The sequence below is a fragment of the Dendrobates tinctorius genome, unplaced genomic scaffold, assembly GCF_039654945.1.
Source record: "Dendrobates tinctorius isolate UK_male_01 unplaced genomic scaffold, ASM3965494v1 ptg000111l, whole genome shotgun sequence".
Classification (NCBI taxonomy): Eukaryota; Metazoa; Chordata; class Amphibia; order Anura; family Dendrobatidae; genus Dendrobates; species Dendrobates tinctorius.
In genome coordinates this window covers 2,780,980-2,804,194 of record NW_027361779.1, presented here as the reverse complement: position 1 = coordinate 2,804,194, position 23,215 = coordinate 2,780,980, and the positions used below count along the sequence as shown (strand labels likewise).

General features: G+C 42.1%; 1 protein-coding gene across 1 annotated transcript in view; it reads left to right on the top strand.

The window, feature by feature from the left end:
- The window catches only part of GRIK2 (glutamate ionotropic receptor kainate type subunit 2), a 1,148,051-nt gene that overhangs the window by 814,497 nt on the left and 310,339 nt on the right, over window positions 1–23,215 (top strand). The gene's annotated exons all lie outside the window — the stretch shown is intronic.

Here is a 23,215-nt window from a genome sequence, read left to right as displayed (position 1 = left end):
CGACACATCGCTGATCGGGTTGACAGATTACTGGGAGGGGCTGGAGAGGATCCAGCGGTCATGGTGCACATTGGCACAAATGACAAAGTTAGAGGTAGGTGGAAGGTCCTTAAAGATGATTTCAGGGAATTAGGCTGTAAGCTTAAAGCAAGGACCTCCAAGGTGGTATTTTCGGAAATACTTCCTGTACCACGTGCCACACCAGAGAGGCAACAGGAGATTAGGGAGGTTAATAAGTGGCTCAGGAATTGGTGTAGGAAGGAGGGGTTTGGGTTCCTGCAGAACTGGGCCGACTTCTCAGTTGGCTACAGGTTCTACGCTAGGGACGGGCTGCACCTCAATGGGGAGGGTGCCGCTGTGCTGGGGGAGAAAATGGCTAGAAGGTTGGAGGAGTGTTTAAACTAGGGACGGGGGGGAGGGTATTCCTTTTATAGGAGGGGAAGACAGTGCAGATAGAGACCTGGGCACAAATAATGACATTGGGAGTGGAGGTGGCATGGGGGGTGGGGTTAGAACAGTTAATAATTTAAGAAAGAATAGAGGTACAGAGAGATACATAAAGTGCATGTATACTAATGCCAGAAGTCTCGCCAACAAAATGGAGGAATTGGAGTTAATGTTGTTGGAACATAATTATGACATGGTGGGGATATCTGAGACATGGCTGGATGAGAGCCATGACTGGGCTGTTAATTTACAGGGCTATAGTCTGTTCAGAAATGACCGAACAAATAAGCGAGGGGGAGGCGTGTGTTTATATATAAAATCATCCTTAAAACCCATCCTTTGTGATAATATATATGAATCTAATGAAAATGTAGAGTCCCTGTGGGTAGAGATAAGGGGAGGGGGGAAAAATAATAAATTACTGATAGGGGTTTGTTATAAATCTCCAAAAATAATGGAAGCTACAGAGAATATCCTCATAAAGCAAATAGATGAAGCAGCGACTCAAGGAGAAGTCATTATAATGGGGGACTTCAACTACCCTGAAATACATTGGGGAACCGAAACCTGCAGTTCCAGCAAGGGTAATAGGTTTCTGACAATGATGAGAGACAATTACCTTTCACAACTGGTTCAGGACCCAACAAGAGGGGGGGCACTGCTAGACCTAATATTAACCAACAGGCCAGACCGCATATCAAATGTAAGGGTTGAGGGTCACTTGGGTAATAGTGATCACAAATTAATAAGTTTTCATGTATCCTTTAATAAGATGTGTAGTAGAGGGGTTACAAGGACACTAAACTTCAGGAAGGCAAATTTCCAACAGATGAGAGATGATCTTGGTGCAATTAACTGGGACGATATCCTGAGACATAAAAATACACAAAGAAAATGGGAGACATTTATTAGCATCCTGAATAGGACCTGTGCACAATATATACCGTATGGGAATAAACATGCGAGAAATAGGAGGAAACCACTATGGCTAAATAGAGCTGTAAGGGGCGCAATAAGAGATAAAAATAAAGCATTTAGAGAATTAAAGCAAGTAGGTAGTGATGAGGCATTAAATAAATACAGAAGATTAAATAAATTCTGTAAAAAGCATATCAAGACAGCAAAGATTGAGACAGAGAGACTTATTGCCAGAGAAAGTAAAAATAATCCCAAAATATTCTTTAACTACATAAATAGTAAGAAGCTAAAAAATGATAGTATTGGTCCCCTTAAAAATAGTCTGGGTGAAATGGTGGATGAGGATGAGGAAAAAGCCAATATGCTAAATAACTTTTTTTCAACAGTATTTACACAAGAAAATCCCATGACGGATAACATGATCAGGGATAAAAATTCTCCATTAAATGTCACCTGCTTAACCCAGCAGGAAGTACGGCGGCGTCTACAAATCACTAAAATTGACAAATCCCCGGGCCCGGATGGGATACACCCCCGAGTACTGCAGGAATTAAGCACAGTCATAGATAGACCACTATTTTTAATCTTTAAAGATTCCATAATAACAGGGTCTGTACCACAGGACTGGCGTATAGCAAATGTGGTGCCAATATTCAAAAAGGGGACAAAAACTGAACTTGGAAATTATAGGCCAGTAAGTTTAACCTCAACTGTGGGTAAAATCCTGGAGGGTTTTCTAAGAGATACTATACTGGAGTATCTGGAGGAGAATAACCTTATGACCCAATATCAACATGGGTTTAGAAGAGACCGTTCCTGTCAGACTAATCTGATAAGCTTTTATGAAGAGGTAAGTTCCGGACTGGACCAAGGGAATGCAGTGGACTTGGTGTACATGGACTTTTCAAAAGCTTTTGCTAAGGTGCCACACAAAAGGTTGATACATAAAATGAGAACAATGGGGATAGGGGAAAATATGTGTAGGTGGGTTAAGAGCTGGCTCAGGGATAGGAAACAAAGGGTGGTTATTAATGGAGCTCACTCGGACTGGGTCACGGTTAGCAGTGGGGTACCACAGGGGTCAGTTTTGGGCCCGCTTCTTTTTAACATATTTATTACTGACCTTGTAGGGGGCATAGAGAGTAGAATTTCAATATTTGCAGATGACACTAAACTCTGCAGGGTAATTAATACAGAGGAGGACAATTTTATATTACAGGAGGATTTATGTACACTAGAAGCTTGGGCTGATAAATGGCAAATGAGCTTTAATGGGGATAAATGTAAGGTCATGCACTTGGGTAGAACGAACAAGTTGTATAATTATGTGCTTAATTGTAAAACACTGGGCAAAACAGTCACTGAAAAAGACCTGGGTGTATGGGTGGACGACAAACTCACATTTAGTGGCCAGAGTCAAGCAGCTGCTGCAAAGGCAAATAAAATAATGGGATGCATTAAAAGAGGCATAGATGCTCATGAGGAGAACATAATTTTACCTCTATATAAGTCACTAGTGCGACCACACTTAGAATACTGTGTACAGTTCTGGTCTCCGATGTATAAGAAAGACATAGCTGAACTGGAGCGGGTGCAGAGAAGAGCGACCAAGGTTATTAGGGAACTAGGGGGTCTGCAATACCAAGACAGGTTATTACACTTGGGGTTATTTAGTTTGGAGAATCGAAGGCTTAGGGGTGATCTTATTACAATGTATAAATATATGTGGGGACAATACAAAGACCTTTCTAATGATCTTTTTACTCTTAGACCTGTGACGGGGACAAGGGGGCATCCTCTACGTCTGGAGGAAAGAAGGTTTAAGCATACTCACAGACGCGGATTCTTTACTGTAAGAGCAGTGAGACTATGGAACTCGCTGCCATATGATGTTGTAATGAGTGATTCACTACTAAAATTTAAGAAGGGACTGGATGCCTTTCTTGAAAAGTATAATATTACAGGGTATATACACTAGTCTCCTTAATATTGCGTTGATCCAGGGAGCTAGTCTGATTGCCGTATGTGGAGTCGGGAAGGAATTTTTTTCCCCAATGTGAAGCTTACTGTTGCCACATGGGTTTTTTTTGCCTTCCTCTGGATCAACATGTTAGGGCAAGTTAGGATAGGATATGGGTTGAACTAGATGGACTTAAAGTCACCCTTCAACCTTAATAACTATGTTACTATGTTACTATGTTACTCCGCCTCCCGTCTCAGAATAATTTTATCTAGGTCCCCCCCTCTAATTTTTGGTTTGACTAGCTCAATCATGGTGAAGGTGAGGTCACTCGCCTGGCCACCATGTATTTTGTTTATATGGCGGGCAACAGGCGTATCCCTTTTGTTCTTTATGTCACCCAGATGTTCGCCCACCCTCATCCTCAATTCTCTTTTTGTCTTCCCAATATTATCCATGGGACATGTAACTTTGTACACTAATCCCATGCATCTACAGTTTCCAAAATCCCTATTGGAATAGGTCCTGCCATCTGCCGGAATAGAAAAGTCTTACTCTGAGTCATCATACTACATCTGGAACAATTTCCACACTTGAAAAAACCAAGAGGCCTCCTATCCAGCCAGATTCCTGCTCTATTGGGTCTCTCATACAGACTATGCACCAAGCGATCCCCAATCGAATGACGCCTCCTATAAGTAATACTTGGTTTTGCTGATACAAACTTATATTTGGGTCTGCCAAAAGGTTCCAATTAATCTAACCAAATTTTTCTCACTATCAGTCTGAATCTTATTATTTGTCAGGAGGGATTGTCTCTCGACAGAAAAAGACTCATTTAATGGCCCATCCAATACCCTACATAGCTACACCCTTGCTCTAAACCTTTGGAAGAGGTCCTTAGATTGTCTTCTGGAACTACCCAAATTGGAGCAGTTCCTTCTAAGTTGGAGGAACTGCCCCTTGGGTATTCCTTTTTTAAGGGGGATAGGGTGGTGGCTTGTCCATCTCAACTAACTGTTCATAGCAGTGGGCTTGCGATATGTGCAAGTACCAATACTACCATCAGATTCTTTTGAGATTATCAAATCCAGAAAATTGATACTTGTACTATGATGTTCGGAGGTAAACCTAAGCCCAATAGTATTCATATTGATGCTCTCCAAAAAATGGGGGAAAGTATCCTCTGGGCCAGACCAAAAAACGAAATATCGTCAATGTATCTTGCCCAGAGGCTGATGTAAGGATTCCACCAACCCTCACTGTCCCCAAAATTATGGGTTTCCTCCCACCAGCCCAGGAAAATATTTGCATACATGGAGGCACAAGGGCTCCCCATCACCATGTCTCTGAGCTGGTGAAAGAACTTGTTGTCAAAAAGAAAATAATTATGAGTGAGGGTAAAGAGCAAAAGTTTCTCAATAAATAGATTATGTCCATGACATTCAACTGCTCTTGTTTGTAAAAAATGAGAAACAGCCTTCATTCCAAAATCATGGGGGATACCACTGTAGAGCACCTCCACGTCTATTGAGGCCACTAAGGTGCTGGCCACCACAGTAATTCCCTCCAAGATATTAAGAAGATGAGATGTGTCACGAACATACAAGGGGAGAGTCACAAAAAAAATCTCAGGTCTCTGTCAAGATAAATTCCACTATTTTGAGTCAGTGAGTCAATCCCTGCCTCAATGAGATGGCCGCTCAAGGGTTCTAGACCCTTGTGGACCTTGGGCAGGGCATATAGTAGAAGGTTGGTATGATGGGATTGATTGGTACCATAAATTTCCACTCATTTACAGAGATAAGACCCTTCTCCTTAGCATGATCCAAGATTCCTGACAGTTCCCTTTTGTAGTCTAAGGTTGAATCCCCCGTAATGTTTCTTATGTATCAGAGTCATTATGTAAAGAGTGACACATCTTTAAATAGACCTGATGATCCATGAGCACAAGGTTACCACCTTTGTCAGAGGCTTTTATAATAACATCCTTATTCCTCTCCAAATTCTCAAGAGACAGCCTTTTATTTACAGAGAGATTGGAGATGCCTTGATTAAAAGGAACCTTACAAAGGTCTGCCTCCCTTTCTCCTCTCTTGCACATTCTCCCTTAGGAGGCCAGTTAAAGCCTGAAAGTCCTCCATATCATCCTCTGATAACCCAAACCTTCTACGTTGCTCTAGGTCATTCTTTTGGAAGAAGAGTTTCCATTTTAAATTTCGTCAAAATAGTTAAAGATCCTTAACCCAACCAAAACAATTAAAGGTATTTGTGGTCACAAAATTAAGTCCCTTTTGTTGTACAGCAAAATCATCCCTAGAGAGTGCATATGATGACAAATTAATTATATGGCCTTGACTTATTGTGGCCTCTGCCTCAGGTCGTACCCTATGTATAATACCAACTACAAATATGTTAAATATATACAATGCCTTTAAAAGGGAGTTATACCCCATGAACTTTTCCTCATTTTTTCACATTAAACCCACAAACTGAGATATGTTTTATTGGAATTGTATTTGCTATTCCAACATGAAGTCGCAAGTATTTGTTAAGTCTAAAAGAAGTGAATCATTGTTTTCTAAATATTTTAAAAATTTAAATCTGAAAAATTGAGCTAAATGCAAAGCATAACATTGCACTTCACCTTGAAAACACCATCCCCACTATCAAACATGGTGGCAGTAGTATCACGCTATGGAGATGCTTTTCTTTAGAAGGGACAGGACAGCTGGTTAGAATTGATGTTAAGATGGATGAAGCTAAATACAGGGCAATCCTAGAGGAAAAACTTTTAAAGACACTCTCCATCCAATCTCACCAAGTTAGAACTAGTTTGCAAAAATAAAAATGGGCAAAAATGTCAGCTTCTAAATGTGCAAAGCTGGTAGAGACTTACAAAAGACTTTCAGCAGTAATTGCAGCAAAATGTGTTCCAATAAATTATTGACAAAAGAAGGTTGAATGCAAATGCATGTCACAATTTTGAAATTTATATTTTTACAATATTTAAAAACTCATGTACAATTTCCTGCTGCATCTCTAATTACTGCTCTCCTTGCATAGAATGTCAGTTTAGGTGAACAGTCATGTCTTGGTAGGTTTGAGGTTGTGCCATACTCCTTCCATTTTTGGATGATGGAGTGAACAGTGTTTCAGAGGGACTCAAATTACTACGTATTTGACTTTTAGAGGAAATTGGTCACTCACTATTTTATATAGGGGTATCAGACAACAGGGGGCTCAATACAAATACATTTCACAATTTTTAGATTTATAGTTTTAAAATAATTTGAAAACCATGTATCATTTCCTTTGCACTTCACAAATACTTGCTACTTAGTGTTGGTATATGACATAAAATGCTAATAGAATACATTAAACCCTTTAATGACTGCTGATACAACTTTTAACAGCGACAGCTAAGGGGCTCTTTTTCTTGGTGTCGCTTTTTAATGGCGTTGAGAAATCTGTCAATATTGCCCCCCAGCATCTGAAAATTTCTGGGGTTTCAGCAACAGTAATTGAAACCCTGGAGAACATTATCAGAGCTGGCTTTTCTGGTTCTCTGTCACGTGATTGCTGTCATTCACCAAATAACGGTGATCAAGTAAAAAAGGTAAAATCCCACTTTAAAATCATTTCTCTCTCCTCTGATATGATCTAACATTTCAGAGAGATAATTGATGTCCCCACAACCCCATGGTACGTTAGTTCCTGGGAAGTCATCTTCCGGCCCTCCTCCTTCTGTTCCCAAAGCAAAATGGTGCGCGCATGCACTATGCACCTACTGAAATCTGCCAGCTGGCACCCAACAACAGAAGGGGTTTTTTTCATTGGTCCCTGACTTTTGATCACTGTGAAAGATCCTATCACAATGATCAAAAGCCCAATATTTTTCATTCCCATAGTCATAGAAAATATATAAAAGAAAAAAGAAAACTTTTTTTATTTTTTTTTTGCCATTAGCTAGGGTTAAGGTTAGAGCTTACAGTTGAGCTTAGGGTTGAGGTTGAGATTAGGGTAGGGTTTATGGTTAGTGTTGGGCTTAAGGTTAGGGTTGGGCTTTAGAGTTATGGTTAGGCTTTATAATTAGGATTTAGGGTGAGGGTTAGGCTTTAGGGTTCGGTTTTAGGGTAAGGGTTCATTTCAAAGTAAAAAAATAAAATAAAATATTACAATTGTAACCTTAGGTCTACCAGTAAAGATGAGCTGGTTCGCCAGGTTCTCCAAACATACAGTAAAAAGTTTGGCTCAGGTCTCAGCTTGACCTCGATTTAGACCCTGAACTTGAATCCAATAGAAGTCAATGGGGACCCTAACTTCAGTGCTTTAAAATGGCTATGAAATGGTCACAATGAGCGTTAGTGGGCTGCAAAAGGAAGCTAAATGGGGGTCAAAGCAGGGCAACTGCCCTGCAAAAAAAATTATGAATAGGGATGTGACTTAAAAAGGTTTTTGACACCATAGAAATCATTGGAAAAATAGGAAGTAAATGAATATTATAAAAATGTTAATTTCAAAAGTGCCCTCACAGAGTCTGAGGCTAGCTACTTCCATTTCAGTTAAAAATATCACCCACAGAGCTTGGAAGACAGTACCCTTACATTAGCAGCTTACAAATTTCACCCACAGACCATGGGGCAGAGTACCTCTTAAGAAGCAGCTTACAAATTTCACCCACAGACAATGAGGCATAGTACTCCCTAAGAAGCAGCTTAAAAATTTAACTCACAGATCATGGGGCAGAGTACCCACTTAGAAGCAGCTTACAAATTCCACCCACAGACCATGTGACAGAGTACCCCCTCAGAAGCAGCTTACAAATTTCATCCACTGAACATGGAGCAGAGTAGCGATAAGAAGCAGCTTACAAATTTCACCCAACAGACCATGGCACAGAGTACCCAGTAAAAAACAGCTTACAAATTTCACCCACAGACCAAGGGGCAGAGTACCTCCTAAGAAGCAACTTATAAATCTCACCCACAGACCAAGGGGCAAAGTATCCACTTAGAAGCAGTTTACAAATTTCACCCATAGACCATAGGCTAGGGTAACCCCTCAGAAGAAGCTTAAGGCTGTGTGCACACGCTGCGGATTTTGCTGTGGGTCCGCAGCGGTTTTGAATGCTGCGGACCCGCAGCAGTTTTTGCTGCGGTGTACAGTACCAGGATTCCCTATGGGAATCAAAAACCGCAATGCAGACGGTGCGGAATTTTCCGCGCGGATTATCTGCGGTTTTCAATCCGCAGAAAGAAATGACATGTCAATTTTTTCTGCGGATTCCGCTGCGGTTTGACATCTCCTCCATTGAGGAGATGAAAAACCGCAGGGCAAAACCGCAGAGCAATCCGCAGGTAAAACCGCAGGTATTTTGACCTGCAATTTCACCTGCGGATTTTACAAAATCCGCACGGATGAATCCGCACCTAATCCGCAGCGTGTGCACACAGCCTAAAAATTTCCTCCACAGAAGCTGATAACAAATTTCACACCCAAGCAATGGCTCACAGTACCTCCACAGGCTGGGTTGCAGAATGCACACAGCACCTCTTTGAACAGTACTACAACAAACATGGCTGCCTAAGAGTAGAAAAAATGTTGACCCACACATCACTCCCACCGACTCAGTTGAATATTCTAAAAAGTTTTGGGTATGCACGGTATTATCACAGAGATGGGTGCAGAGTACACAGAGGGTGTTTTTGAAAAACTGTGCACACGCAAAGCCTAATTCTGTCCCTCACTACATCTGTGTCCTGTGTGTATGCTAAGCAGAGTAGAAATAAAAAATAAGAATCTTGAATCAGAAGGAACAGGTCCCAGTGGAAGAGGAGGTGAAAGAGGAGGTGGATGTGGTGGTATTGGAAAAGAGGCAGAGAAGATGGTAGCCAACACAGTTTTTTGTGTTTTTCATTTGTGGAGGAGGCACCCAAATGAAACAAATGGCAAAAAGAGTTGAAGACGGTCTGGGTCAGGCTGATATTGTTGTCTAGTCATTCAAACCTATGGACAAGTTGTGTGGGATCCACACCTGGCTAATTTTCAGGAATGTTAGGTTGTCCATATTGGATGTAGACAGGCGAATGCGCATATACTGTATGTTATGACCCCTCTTGCCATGCTAAACACACATTCTGAAAGTACACTTGCTGCACGGCAGGCCAGCACCTCCAAGGCATAAAGTGCTAGCTCAGGCCATGCATCCAATTTGGAAACCCATAAGTTATTTGGTGCAGACCAATCTGTTAGTATGTGGGACATGTGGACAGGTAGTCTTCCAACATTTTGCTGTAACAGTGCTTTCTGCTAATACAGACCATCTTAGATGGTTGGTGTCGGATGTTGTGGCATGCTCATAAAGTTTTTCCACACTTCAGCCATGCTAAACCTGTCTTCCAAGGTGCTGGTGATGAACCAGCTGCATTGGCAACTGCCTCCTTCACCTTGTTTTTCCACTGAGATCCTTTGTCAGGTGAGAAAATTATTAGTAGTCATTATACACATGTGTGCTTGTTTTCATGCATTTTGTGATCCCTCTCCAGTTATAGAAGTAATGATTTTACATTGTCTTTGTAGTTGGGATACATCAGGGTGGCGACCCAATAATCTGCACTGGCAACAATAACGGCAACTCAGCAGTCATTCACCAAGTTCAGCACATGTGCCAGGCAAGGGATGTGAATCAAACTAGTTAGGGCCAGAGCTGCCATAAGATTTCACCAGTAATTGCACACCACCAGGTCGGGATTGAGATCCACCATCACCAACCACAGCTCTTGCATGTCATGGGATTTGTTCCCCAAACAATGGAGTTTAAGAACAGCCTGCGTTCATTTCCCCCAGGCTGTGCTCAAGTTGGTGGTGCAGGTCTTCCTGTTACTGAATGAGGAGGCAGTGGAGGATAATGAGTAGGATGAGAAGGCAACCTGGACAGATAAATGTCCAGCAATACTAGGTGGTGGTAGAACATGAGTTGGAACACCTTCTGCCCCAGCTGCCACTACATTTACCCAGATAGGAAGATGTAATGTCCCTGGTCGTGCTTACTAATCCACATATCAGTTATTATGTGGACCTTGTCACTGATGGTGTTGCACAATGCACGCTAGATTTGGTCGGCAACATGTTTGGGCAGGGAAGTGATGGCCCACCTGGAAAAGTAGTAGCGGATGGGCACAACATACTGTGGAACAGCCACCAACATCATTTTTTTAAAAATGTGTGACTCCACCAGCCAGAATGGCAGCATTTGAAAGGACAGTAATTATGAAATGCTGTCATGCAGAACTATGGCTCGTGGGTGGCTACGTTGGTATCTCTTCTTTCTCTTGTGGATTTGGGTGTGGAAAGCTGAACACTTCTATGGGATAGTGTGGGGATGCTTCGTGACACTGTTGGTGGTGGTGATGCTGTTACAACCTATAAATGCGGGGAGGCAGGTGGCCCTGCTAATCATGATTGGGGAGGCAGGTTGACCTGCTAATTGTGCTCGGGAGTAAGAGGCTGAGAGCACAGCAGAAGAGGAAGTAGGAGGAGGCAGTACATTCTTTGAAGAAGTGCCATGCCAGGTAGCTCTTTTTTTGAGATGTCTTTGGTATGCTTATAGTAGAGACATGGTGGGCAGTAGCAGACGATGAATTAGCTAAGGGTTGCCCACTGTGCCTTTGCACCCTGCTCACTTTTTTGCTGTGCTTTTGTGGCAGTGTGGCAATCTCCTATTCCTCCAAATTGTACATGTCACTAGGATGACATCCTCTCCATGTAGAGTCTAGGACCTTATCATCCCCCACATCATCTTCTCCTGACTCTTTAAACCTGCCCTACTTGCCAGGCTGCACACTGCATACATACGATGCAGTTGGCAACTGAGTTTTATCATCTGACTTGTGCTGTGGTGGTCCACTAGCCCTCTCACGTACTCATCATCCAACCTAACAAGTGGTTGGGAATAAGTGCACTAATTTTCTTCCACTTCTAGAGCAGGGTCAGGTACATGGGCCATGGAACCCCAGCCAGCAAAGTCATCAAAAAGTAGAGGAGGCTGCTGCATGACTTGTGGCTCAGACTGCTTGGCTGATTGGCAAGGGGTTTAGGTGGAAGTTGGAGTACTATACGATAATGTGAAGGAACTGAAGCCACTCTCAGCCATCCAATCTAACACATTTGGAACATCTTGTGGCCTCACCATTCGTGCAGCCATTCGGGCCTATAAATGGATGCACGTCTTTTATCCTGTGTGCACCAGAAGCATGTGTTGTAATTATACACACAGCAGGTACAGAATGAACACGTCCTCTCCCTGCATCAGCTACTCCACCACCACCACCTGTAGCTATACCAGCATCACCATGGCCACATCTACATCCCTTATTTGATGCTCTCCTCATTTTTTTAAGTTAATTTTGTAAATACTACTCGCAAAGAGATGGTGGAAGAGTAGATTTATTTTTTTTGCAAGAGTATTAGAAAAAGCACAGCAGTCCTGAAATCTTATGTCTTTGGCCAAAAATGGCAAGTACATAGCTGATGCCAATTATTTATTAACTAGATGGAGGCCTGATGCGAGGGCGGTAATGTCACGATGGGGGCAGGCTTTGCAGCGTTGAGAATCTCTCCCCCCATGTTCTGACCCACCTATCCACTCTCTCTTTCCCCATGCGCTGACTACTCCCGTCTGCGCTCTCTTCTTTCACCTTTGTACCTCATGTGCTGTCCCCCTTGTCTGCTGTCTCTTTCATTACTGTGCTGTATTCTCCCCTCATGTGCTGTCCCATTTGAGCTGTCTCCCTTGTGCTCTGTCTCTCTCACCTATTTGTCTGACCATGTACAGAACATACCACCACTCCTGGGCAGGGGAGGAAGCAAGCGACAATACTGACATTACAGCAGGAGATCACAGAGGATACATTTTGTGAGGTAAAATATTGTTTAAAAGCAGTCAGTGAAATATTTTACCTCACAAAATGAATCCTCTGTGATCCCCTGCTGTAATGTCAGTATTGTCTTTTGCTTCCTCCCCTGCCCAGGAGATGTGGTATGTGCTGTACATGGTGAGACACAGACAATTTTTAAAATAAACTTTCGTTCGTGGGAAATCCCCTTTAATGTGACCGACTTCCTCTGCCTGTAGACAGGTCGCGCATGTGCCACTGGGATCAGCCGAATGATTCACTGCACCTGCAAGGAATTCGCACAGGTGCAGTGCAATGGTGTTCCGCTGGTGGTACCGCGCAAGAGGCTGCGCCAGTGTGTGAGTGTATGAGTGTGAAAGCGTGAGTGTGTGAGTGTGTGTGTGTGGTGCGTACGGCATATAGAGTGTGTGTGTGGTGCAACGGTGTTCCGCTGGTGGTACCGCACAATAGGTTAATACCAGCAGCAGTTTACATATTGAGACACCCATCACTTGGGTGTCCCAATATGGGGGTCTGTGAACTTCCCCCGCTTGGAATTCTGAGATAAGGTGACATCTGGCCAGAACAGGAAATGAAAACATTACACGGCAATAATATAAATAGATTTCTCAGACTCATAAAAACCACACACCAGCCCTGAAAAATTAGTTTTGGGGCCTAGAAATGCAACAACACAGCTGTTATATATTAATTTGTAAAAGGACTAGAAAACACACACCAGGCTTTAAAATTATTTTTGGGGTGTAGAAATGGCAATGAGAAGGCCAATGTGATATATTGATTTGCAAAAGTAGTAAAAAACATACACCAGACCTTAAGAATTATTTTTTGGGACTAGAAATGGAAAAGAGAAGGTTGATGGGATATAATAATTTGCAAAACTACTAAAAAAGAAACACCAGGCCTAAAAGTTTTTTGGGGACAAGAAACAGCAATTATATGGCTAATGCTATATATTGATTTGCAAAATTACTAGAAAACAGAAACCAGGCCTTAAAAATTTAATTTGGGGCCTAGAAATGGGAACAATATGGCTGATGCTATACAGTATATTGTAAGTAAAAGTACTACAAAACACACACCAGGGCTGAAAAAGTATTTTTGTGGCATAGAAATGGCAATGAGAGTGCTCATGTTATAGAAGGCTGATGCGATAAATTGATTAGCAAAAGTACTAGGAAACACACACTAGGCATTAAAAATGTGTGGCCTACAAAGGCAAACTATAAGACTGATGTGACATTGATTTTCAAAACTACTAGAATACACACACCAGGCCAAAATTTTTGGGGGTCTAATAATAGCAATTAGCCAACTGATGCCAATTATTTTTTTCTCAAACTAATAGAAAACACACAGCAGCATCAGGGAGAGTGCTCCCACAGATTGGGGGGAGCAGAGTACACACAGCAGCTTTAAGGACAGTGCTCCCACAGCTGGGAGGTGCAGACTACACTCAGCAACTTTTACCACGGCACTCTCATACATGGGTTTGCAGACTACACACAGCGGCCTTTAACACAGAAATAACATATATAAGGGTTGTCCAACAAACACCGCATTGTGCTTGCAGAGTGTGCATTCAGAATCTGTCCCTCACTCCAGATGTGTCCTATCCCGACAGTAACGAGAGCATAATGGTGGTGGCACTCATAACCTGGCCTTTTTACAAGCCAGGTCACATGCTGCGCCGGCAAATCACAGGCATGCCGATGCTTGGTATGGCTGTATGGCTCAGGACGTGCCCACAGTATTAAAGCTTGTTGATTGGCTGCACAGCATCCTTTCAACAAGCTTTATTAGACTTGTGAAGCCAAACAGGAAACCGTACATAAAGTGAAATGTTCGGTACTGGACACTAGTTGTTAGATTGAGTTAGGCTTACCGGTGTGAGATTAGGTTACACTTACTATTGTTGGATTAGGTTATGCTTACTAGTGTAAGATTAGGTTGGCCTTAATAGTGCTGGATTAGGTAACGGTAGTTTTTATTTTTGTTAGGCATTAGTATAAAATTAAGCAATGGCCCGCAGAATGTTTACCGCAGAGCAGGTGTACATCCTTCTTTGCTCTGACTGTTCTGGGAGTGAAACCAAATCTGCTTCTGAAGCAAAACAGATTTCAGCCAGTGTCGACTCCTCTTTCTCCATGGGATCCCACAGCCCGATGGTAGTGGAGTCAGTTGTCACTGTTGAATAGTCAGAGGCAGGATCAAGTTTTGCTGTCCCCCTTCTATTTTTGTATCCTGACAATGCATTTTTCCCTCATATTGCCCCTTTTTTTGCAGCCCCTATAATAAAATTCCAAATATTTGATACAATTATTTACCCACCAAACCACTGTATATGCCCGACAATATATTTCATAGATGCCCATATATTTTCGTTCCGGTTCATGGATCCCCACAAATGTTACTGAAATAAAAAAATGTAGGAACCTTACCCTCAAAATGGAATCCCCTCTCTGCTCCTACTGGGCATCAGAATCTGTCCACAGCACCCCTATTTTTTCAACAGTCATGTCCTGATAACATTATGAAGATTCCTTAATTTTCATAATTCCCTAGCCCCCCTAAGAAATTACCCCCAAATATGACAGCATTAAAAAGCTAAGACAGCTAATTTCCCTCCTTAAAGAATCATTTCTAAATTCTTATTACCCAGAGTGTGCAAATTGTCTCTTCACAGAGGAAAGGGACTAGAACTCTTGTGCCACCTATTGGAAGTAGCAATCCTAAAAGTCAATGTCGATCCTTTAACGAGTCTTGTCACATGACTTAAGATAAAAGCCAAACATGAATCTCAATTTGCAGACACTGTGTTTCAGGGTACTGCCCCCCATCAGTGCAAAGTGTGAGATCTGGTTTGGCTCTGTGAGAGGCGTCGGACCTATTTCCAAGAAATAAGTCGATCTCCGCAAGGAGAAACGATACTTTTGGATACTAGCCAGAGTAAAATGTTGCAGTTGACAAGTACCTCATGAGTTTCAAGTGCCATCTGTCATTCTGCCAATTTATCCCCTCCAAGTGTGCAAAATACAGTTTAACATTGTACATATTATGAAAGAGCTCAACAGTGTACACATGCACCTTTTTAATATGTGAAGGTAGAAGCCACCAAATAAACAAAACAAACTGCCCCCAGACAATTGACATCCTGGGTAAGATTGTCTGGGAACTAATGACCATGTGATATTTCAGTTTTTCTTTTTTAATAAATTTGCAAAAATGTCTACATTTCTGTTTTTTTCTGTCAAGATGGGGTGCAGAGTGTACATTAGTATGAAAAAAATGAACGCTTTCAAATTTACCAAATGGCTGCAATGAAACAAAGAGTGAAAAATTTAAAGGAGTCTGAATACTTTCCGTACCCACTGTATCCTTTGTTGGCAATGACAGAGGTCAAACCTTTTCTGCAAGTCTTCACAAGGTTGGCACACACTGTTGGTGGTATGTTGGCCCATTCCTCCATGCAGATTTTCTAGAGCAGTAATGTTTTGGGCCTGTTGCTGGGCAACACCGGCTTTCAAATCTCTCCAAAGGTTTTCTATGGAGTTGAGATCTGGAGACTAACTATGCCATTCCAGTACCTGCATATGCTTCTTACGAAGCCACTCCTTTGTTGCCCTGGTGGTGTGCTTGGGATGATTATCATGCTTAAAGACCTTCCACGTTTCATCTTCAATGCCCTTGCTGCTGGAAGGAGGTTTGCATTCAAAATGTCACGATACCTGGCCCCATTCATTCTTTCATGTACAAGGATCAGTCTTCCTGGTCCCTTTGCAGAGAAACAGCCCCAAAGCATGATGTTGCGACCCCCATGCTTCACAGTAGGTATGGTGTTCTTTGGATGCAACTAAGCATTCTGTCTCCTCCAAACACAACAAATTATTTTTCTACCAAACAGTTCTTCTTTGGTTTTATCAAACCATTTGACTGTGACAATTATGTGGGTATTATGGAATCTGATTGTGTGGGATAAAATAAAACTGAGATCAAAGCTGAGGAAAGCAAGTGCATTTAACAAAGTAAAAAATTGAACAGAATCTAACAGAGATCTTCCTGCAATAGTAACGAATTGATCAGCACAATATAGAAATAATCAGCAAACTGAATAGCTGGGCATGACCGCTACTTAGAACCAGTCCAGCAGTAATATGACGCAGTAGTGCACAGGGCACTTAAACATGGAAGTCCAGCGATAATATTAGTGAGAATGCGCACAGTACTTAAACGTGTGAGTCCAGCAAGAAAATGATCACAAGTGCTCTCGGCACTTAAACACGGAAGTCCAGAAACACACAGGTGGAGCGTTAATAGGAGAAGGTCACTATATGTACCTTTTGGGCTGAAAAGTCCCTCACAAGCCCAGCACCGCAGCCCAACAGACACAGTCCAAGAAGAGATAATGATGTCAGAATTTCTTACTGACCACAAAAGTTCAGAGGCGAGTAGCTACACACTAGAAGTCCTAGACAATAGGTAACCCAGGTCAAGATCAAGAAACCACACAGAGGATTGAAGGCAGCTGAATGTGGAGAGGTAGAGCACCGAGTAACGAGCATCAGCAGCAGCAGGGAGTCCAGAAGCAAACAGGCAGAAGCTCAGGAGCCGACAGCAACAAAATACTCATGAAAGGAGGAACACCCAACCTAGACTTAAATAGCAGGACAGACAGGAAGTTCCAGGACAGGGCGATGTACTAGACTCCGTCTTGGACAAGGGCAAACAGGCTCAATAGAAAATCCGGAATCCTTAGTATGACATTCTCCCAATACTCTCCTGGATAATCCAAATTCTCTCTAGCAAACTTCAGACGGGTCCGGACATGTACTGGCTTAATCTCAAAATAGGAGAACAAATGGAGTATCAGATCCAAATATTAAAATTTATCATCAATTTATTAAATAACAATCATGTGTAAATACAGTACAAAGAAAGCATTATAGCAAAAAAGACAGGACATAAAACAGAGATGGGAGTAGGTAAGCCATGCAAACAGCGCCCCTGCCTATAGCACCTAAGTATAAGTACAATCCACATAGTGTGGGAACCCTTCAAAAGAAAAGGAATAGATCAGGCACACAACCATCATAACAATGTCCCCAAATGGAGGAAGCAGCGCTGCTGATACGGGGCGCTTACCAAATAGAGAATGCATGGACACCCACAGAGAGGGTAGAAGCCCCGACACGCATCATGTGGTCCGTCACATGTCAGTGGTGGGCCAAAAATACATAAGGAATATAAAATAGACAGATTATAAATATAATAGCAAGTGAAAATTATTCAGATACATATTATCTGAATAATTATGGTGCCTGAACCTCTAGGTTCAAGCAACACATTGTAATCCGATTTCTTATATTTTATTATTATTATTCTACATCTTCTTCTCCACGTTTTCTACAATTAATGCGGCCTGAACAGCTTGGTGCAGAGACTCCGTTCAGGTGGCATTTCGAAGCCCTTGGTGGGGACAGGTGTGCTATATATTTTTGGAGTCGATTCCGATTTGTAGTTCTTAAAAAAATAGCATTTTAAGCAAAAATTTACCCATAGGAATAATGGCGACCTTTCCATGACCCCAACTGACATGGATTGAAGCCACAGCGCAGGTGCAGTGACCTTACAAAGATGGCAGCTATGCAAATGCAGCTTCCACACATGACCCGTATTAGCTAATAGAAGCAGACAAATCACTGATTCAAGGTCTTAAAGGCGCAGCACGCCAATGGCTTCTGAAAAGCCCCACCCAGTGATAGCTAACCTTGGCACTCCAGCTGTTGTAAAACTACAACTCCCAGCATGCCTCAACTGCTGCCTCAACTGCTGCAGGTTGCAAGGGCATGCTGGGAGTTGTAGTTTTACAACAGCGGGAGTGTCAAAGTTCGCCATCACTGCAGTCAGATGCCAAAGTGGCTTTAGAAGCCCAGTGTGCCAAAGTGGCCCCTGAGGGGCCTGGAGCGCCAAAGTGGCCCCCGAGGCAAAGTGGCAGAATGTGTCAACATGGCTAAAGTGGCTACCAAGGTGCCAAATGTGCCAAAGTGGCTACCAAGGTGCCAAATGTGCCAAAGTGGCTACCAAGTGGCCAAAGTGGCTACTGAGGAGCCGAATGTGCCAAAGTGGCTACCAAGTGGCCAAAGTGGCTACCGAGGGGCCAAATGTGCCAAAGTGGCAACCAAGTGGCCAAAGTGGCTACAGGGGTGCCGAATGTGCCAAAGTGGCTACCAAGTGGCCAAAGTGGTGACCGAGGTGCCAAAAGTGCCAAAGTGGCTACCAAGTGGCCAAAGTGGCTACCAAGGTGCCGAATGCGCCAAAGTGGCTACCAAGTGGCCAAAGTGGCTACCGAGGTGCTGAATGTGCTAAAGTGGCTACTAAGTGGCCAAACTGGCTACCAAGTGGCCAAAATGGCTACCGAGATGCCGAATTTGGCAAAGTGGCTACCAAGTGGGCAAAGTGGCTACCGAGGTGCCGAATGTGCCAAAGTGGTTACCAAGTGGCCAAAATGACTGCCAAGTGGCCAAAGTGGCTACAGAGGTGCCGAATGTGCCAAAGTGGCTACCAAGTGGCCAAAGTGGCTACTGAGGTGCCAAATGTGCTAAAGTGGCTACCAAGTGGCCAAAGTGGCTACCAAGTGGCCAAATTGGCTACCGAGGTGCCGAATGTGCCAAAGTGGCTACCAAGTGGCCAAAGTGGCTAGCAAGGTGCCAAATGTGCTAAAGTGGCTACCAAGTGGCCAAAGTGGCTACCGAGGTGCTGAATGTGCCAAAGTGCCTACCAAGTGGCCGAAGTGGCTACCAAGGTGACAAATGTGCCAAAGTGGCTACCATGTGGCCAAAGTGGCTACAGAGGTGCCAAATGTGCCAAAGTGGCTACCAAGTGGCCAAAGTGGCTTCCGAGGTGCCGAATGTGCCAATGTGGCTACCAAGTGCCAAAGACATCACACAGGTCCTTTAGCCTGCACCCAATATTATATGATGGTGACATCACTACATCATCCACATTGGCTTCATATACAACCCATCCCAGGTTGTGCCATCGCTATATACAACATTCATATTCTAACTTTACTTTCTTACAGTTGACACCAGATACACTGCTGTAAAGCTGGCAGCGCTGTTCAAGCACCATGTATTGCATCTTTTTGCCTCCATGTGTGCGCAATCACGTGCTTTTGGATGCTTGATGCTGATATCAATGAAGGACCTTGGGATAAACACGGCACATGCGCTGCTTAATGCCGTTCTGATTGGCCCACCGCTGACATGTGACCGACCACGTGACCTGTTGCCAGCATTACAAAAAAGGTCCTATTCGGCTTTCTATACCTCACTCCCCTTGAGAAAGCGACCAGGTGTGGACGCGAAAAGTGCGTCGGGGGCTTCTACCCTCTCTGTGGGTGTCCGTGCATTCTCTATTTGGTAAGCGCCCCGTATCAGCAGCGCTGCTTCCTCCATTTGGGGACATTGTTATGATGGTTGCGTGCCTGATCTATTCCTTCTCTTTTGAAGGGTTACCACACTATGTGGATTGTACTTATACTTAGGTGCTATAGGCAGGGGCGCTGTTTGCATGGCTTACATACTCCCATCTCTGTTTTATATCCTGTCTTTTTTGCTATAATGCTTTCTTTGTACTGTATTTACACATGATTGTTATTTAATAAATTGATGATAAATTTTAATATTTGGATCTGATACTCCATTTGTTCTCCTATTTTGAGATTATGTTTAAGGAGTGGAATGTTTACCAATATGGCGGTACATTTTTATATATGTCCGCCATGCCTTCCTACTAAGGTATTTGGCACATTTCTTGCTTTAAATGTACTGAATTAAGCAGGGGGACATGTCTGGCACTGCAAGATCTGAGTCCCTGGTGTCGTAGTGTGTTACTGATGGTAGCCTTTGTTACGGTGGTCCCATTTCTATGCAAGTCATTCATTAGGTCCCCCCATGTCGTTCTGGAATTTTTGCTCACTGTTCTTTTGATCATTTTGACCCCACGGGGTGAGATCTTGCGTGGAGCCCTAGATCGAGGGAGATTATCAGTGGTCTTGTATATATTCTGTTTTCTTATTATTGCTTCCACAGTTGATTTCATCACACCAAGCTGCTTTCCTATTGCAGATTCAGTCTTCCCAGCCTGGTGGAGGGCTACAGTTTTGTTTCTGGTGTTCTTCGACAGCTCATTGGTCTTCAACACAGTGGAGTTTGGAGTGTGACTGTTTGAGGTTGTGGACAGGTGTATTTTATACTGATGACAAGTTCAAACAGGTGCCATTACTACAGGTAAAGAGTGAAAGACAGAAAAGCCTCTTAAAGAAGAAGTTACAGGTCTGTGAGAACCAGAAATCTTGCATGTTTTTAAGTGACCAAATACTTATTTTCCACCATAATTTGCAAAATAAATATTTCCAAATCAGGCAAGGTGATTTTCTGGATTTGTTTTCTCATTTTGACTCACATAGTTGTGGTCCACCTATGATGTCAATTATAGGCCTTTCTCATCTTTTTAAGTGGGAGAACTTGCCCAATTGGTGGCTGACTAAATACTGTTTTTCCCAATGTATATAAGCTTTAATGATGTTTGTTTGTGATGTGAATGTTTGTTTTGACTTATTTGATGCTGTGATCTGAGTGCTGGTAAAGGTCTGAATTTTGGTGAATGAATAAATTGTGCTGTTCTGGGGAAAAAAGCTTTCCACATGTGACAATCAAAGCGCAAGTATGCTCTCTTATTATATGGTATGGATAATTGGAAATGCTTCCATCTGGGATTCATATATATGAAAACTTAATTTTAACATGATGGTTTTCCTGCAATTTGAACACTTTCATTGTGTACTTAAAAAATACTGGTCAAAAAATGCATGTATTCCTTGGCAAATAGCAAAACCACTGTATATTGTGTGAATGCTTTATTGACATGCACTAGAAATCAGCAGAACGTGCAAAAATTTGAATTTGCTTGTTTCTACATTTTTTTTCCCAGGGAAATTCAGTTCTCCGCAACTCTAATGTCTCACTTATGCTTTGCAATCTCTCATTTCTCCATAACATTGTATTCCTATTGTGTACATTTAAAAAAAAAATCTTATACTCACCTCCCCGCTGACCTCTTCAGTGCCTCTGCTACTCTGAAAACTGGAAGTCCTGGCACAGAGCGGAATACAATAAAATTCTATCGTCTGGATATCTGAAGATGTGGAAAGGACCGGACTGGTAATTAATTAAATGCAAATTATAGCAGAGTTTATTAAAGAATAATGCAAGCATAATATAGACATAGACAAAGGTGCGACTGCAAATTAGTTAAAAGCTCAAGGTAATGGGATAGGGGTGGAGTCTATAGCGGCATATTTGCTGCACATATACATATAATTACTGTCTAGAAATGTAAGTATACGTATATTTGTGACTAGATGGGTCAGGAAAATAATTTCTGCTAAAATAACATCTGACTGCATATACAGAGTATTATTCAGATAGAAAAGCACCACTTCTAGATATTGTATAATATGCACAAATTTGAGTGTATAGAGCTGAGTCAAGAACAAAACCAAAAGTGCAAATCTGCAGTATATATCTACAAATATGCAGCTATAGACACCTCATCTATCCCCTTTGCCTTGCACATTTTAACTATTTTTTAGCTGTTTCCCTGTCTATGTTTATTTTATGTTTGCACTATTCTTTAATAAATTTTGTTACAATTTGCATTTAATTGGTTATGTGTTATTTTCATAGGAGTATATGTTTGTTCTGGACACATAACCTTACTGTTGTTTTTGCTTATTGAAGGACCAGACTGATGGCAATGAGTAGCAGAAGGACTGGAAAGGTTATCAATGAGCTGAGTATAATTTTTTTAAATCCTTGGATAGCCCATTATAATGAAGAAAACTATCCACTCCTGGACATCATTTTGCTGAATTGGCGAGGAAAAAAAAAATAAAAAATCGGCATTTTGGCAGACAGATTTTTGCATTGTTTGCACTCTAATTAATTCACTTATCTCTAACATGCACTTAACGAGCACACCACAAAAATATTTTAAAGAAACAATAAAAATCTAATTGTTACTCTTTAAAATTTTAGTCTTAGACAAGGACAGGAGGAGTATCACACATCGTAGATCATTCTCCTCTCTACTTGCAGCTGATCAGCTCACATGTTAGCCCCATCTACTTTATTACATTGCCTTAAGGCAGAAAAATGGAGGGTCACTTCAACAAGCTTTAGCTCAGCATGCATCATGGCTACAATCTTGCTGAGAGTCCAGTCTTTAACCCTCTCATGACCTAAGACGTATAGGTACTTTATAGGTCATGACCCTGTATTTTATGTGTGCACCGAGGCTGAGCCTACATCTTTCCCGGCACATGACAGCTGTAATGTGATAGTGGGGGTGCCGATGGGTTATCCTGACAGCCAGGGATCTGCAAAAGACCCCCGTGCTTGTCATTGCAGGTCTACTATGATCTGCAATGACAAGATCATAGGAAGTGATGATTTCTCCTACACATAGCAGGACCGAAGCCTGCTGTGTGTAGCACAAGCGATTGGATGATCACAGCTTCAAGTCTACTTAGTAGACTATTAAAGCAAGTAAAAAGTATCTAGTATATTTAATTTGATCTGAAATTTTCAGAATGTTAAATTGCCAATGTTACATTATGAGCAAAGAATTTTTAATGATAGTTAATAGATATACTTCCAGTTTTGAGTGTACAATGCTCTTGCTTGAAAAGAACAGTGTTTGCATTCAGCTAGTCACAACAGCATATAAAGTTTAAAAGAGCTATATTCCCTAGTTGTTCTTCATACTCAATGAAGTTTAATCACTTTAAGTCTAGTAAATTATATTTAGATCAATCCTGTCAGCTTGTTTGCTTATTCTATTAGCTGTTCTAGTTCTAACTTCACAGGTATCTGTGCCTTCATCTATAAAAACTGCTCAAAAATGTAAG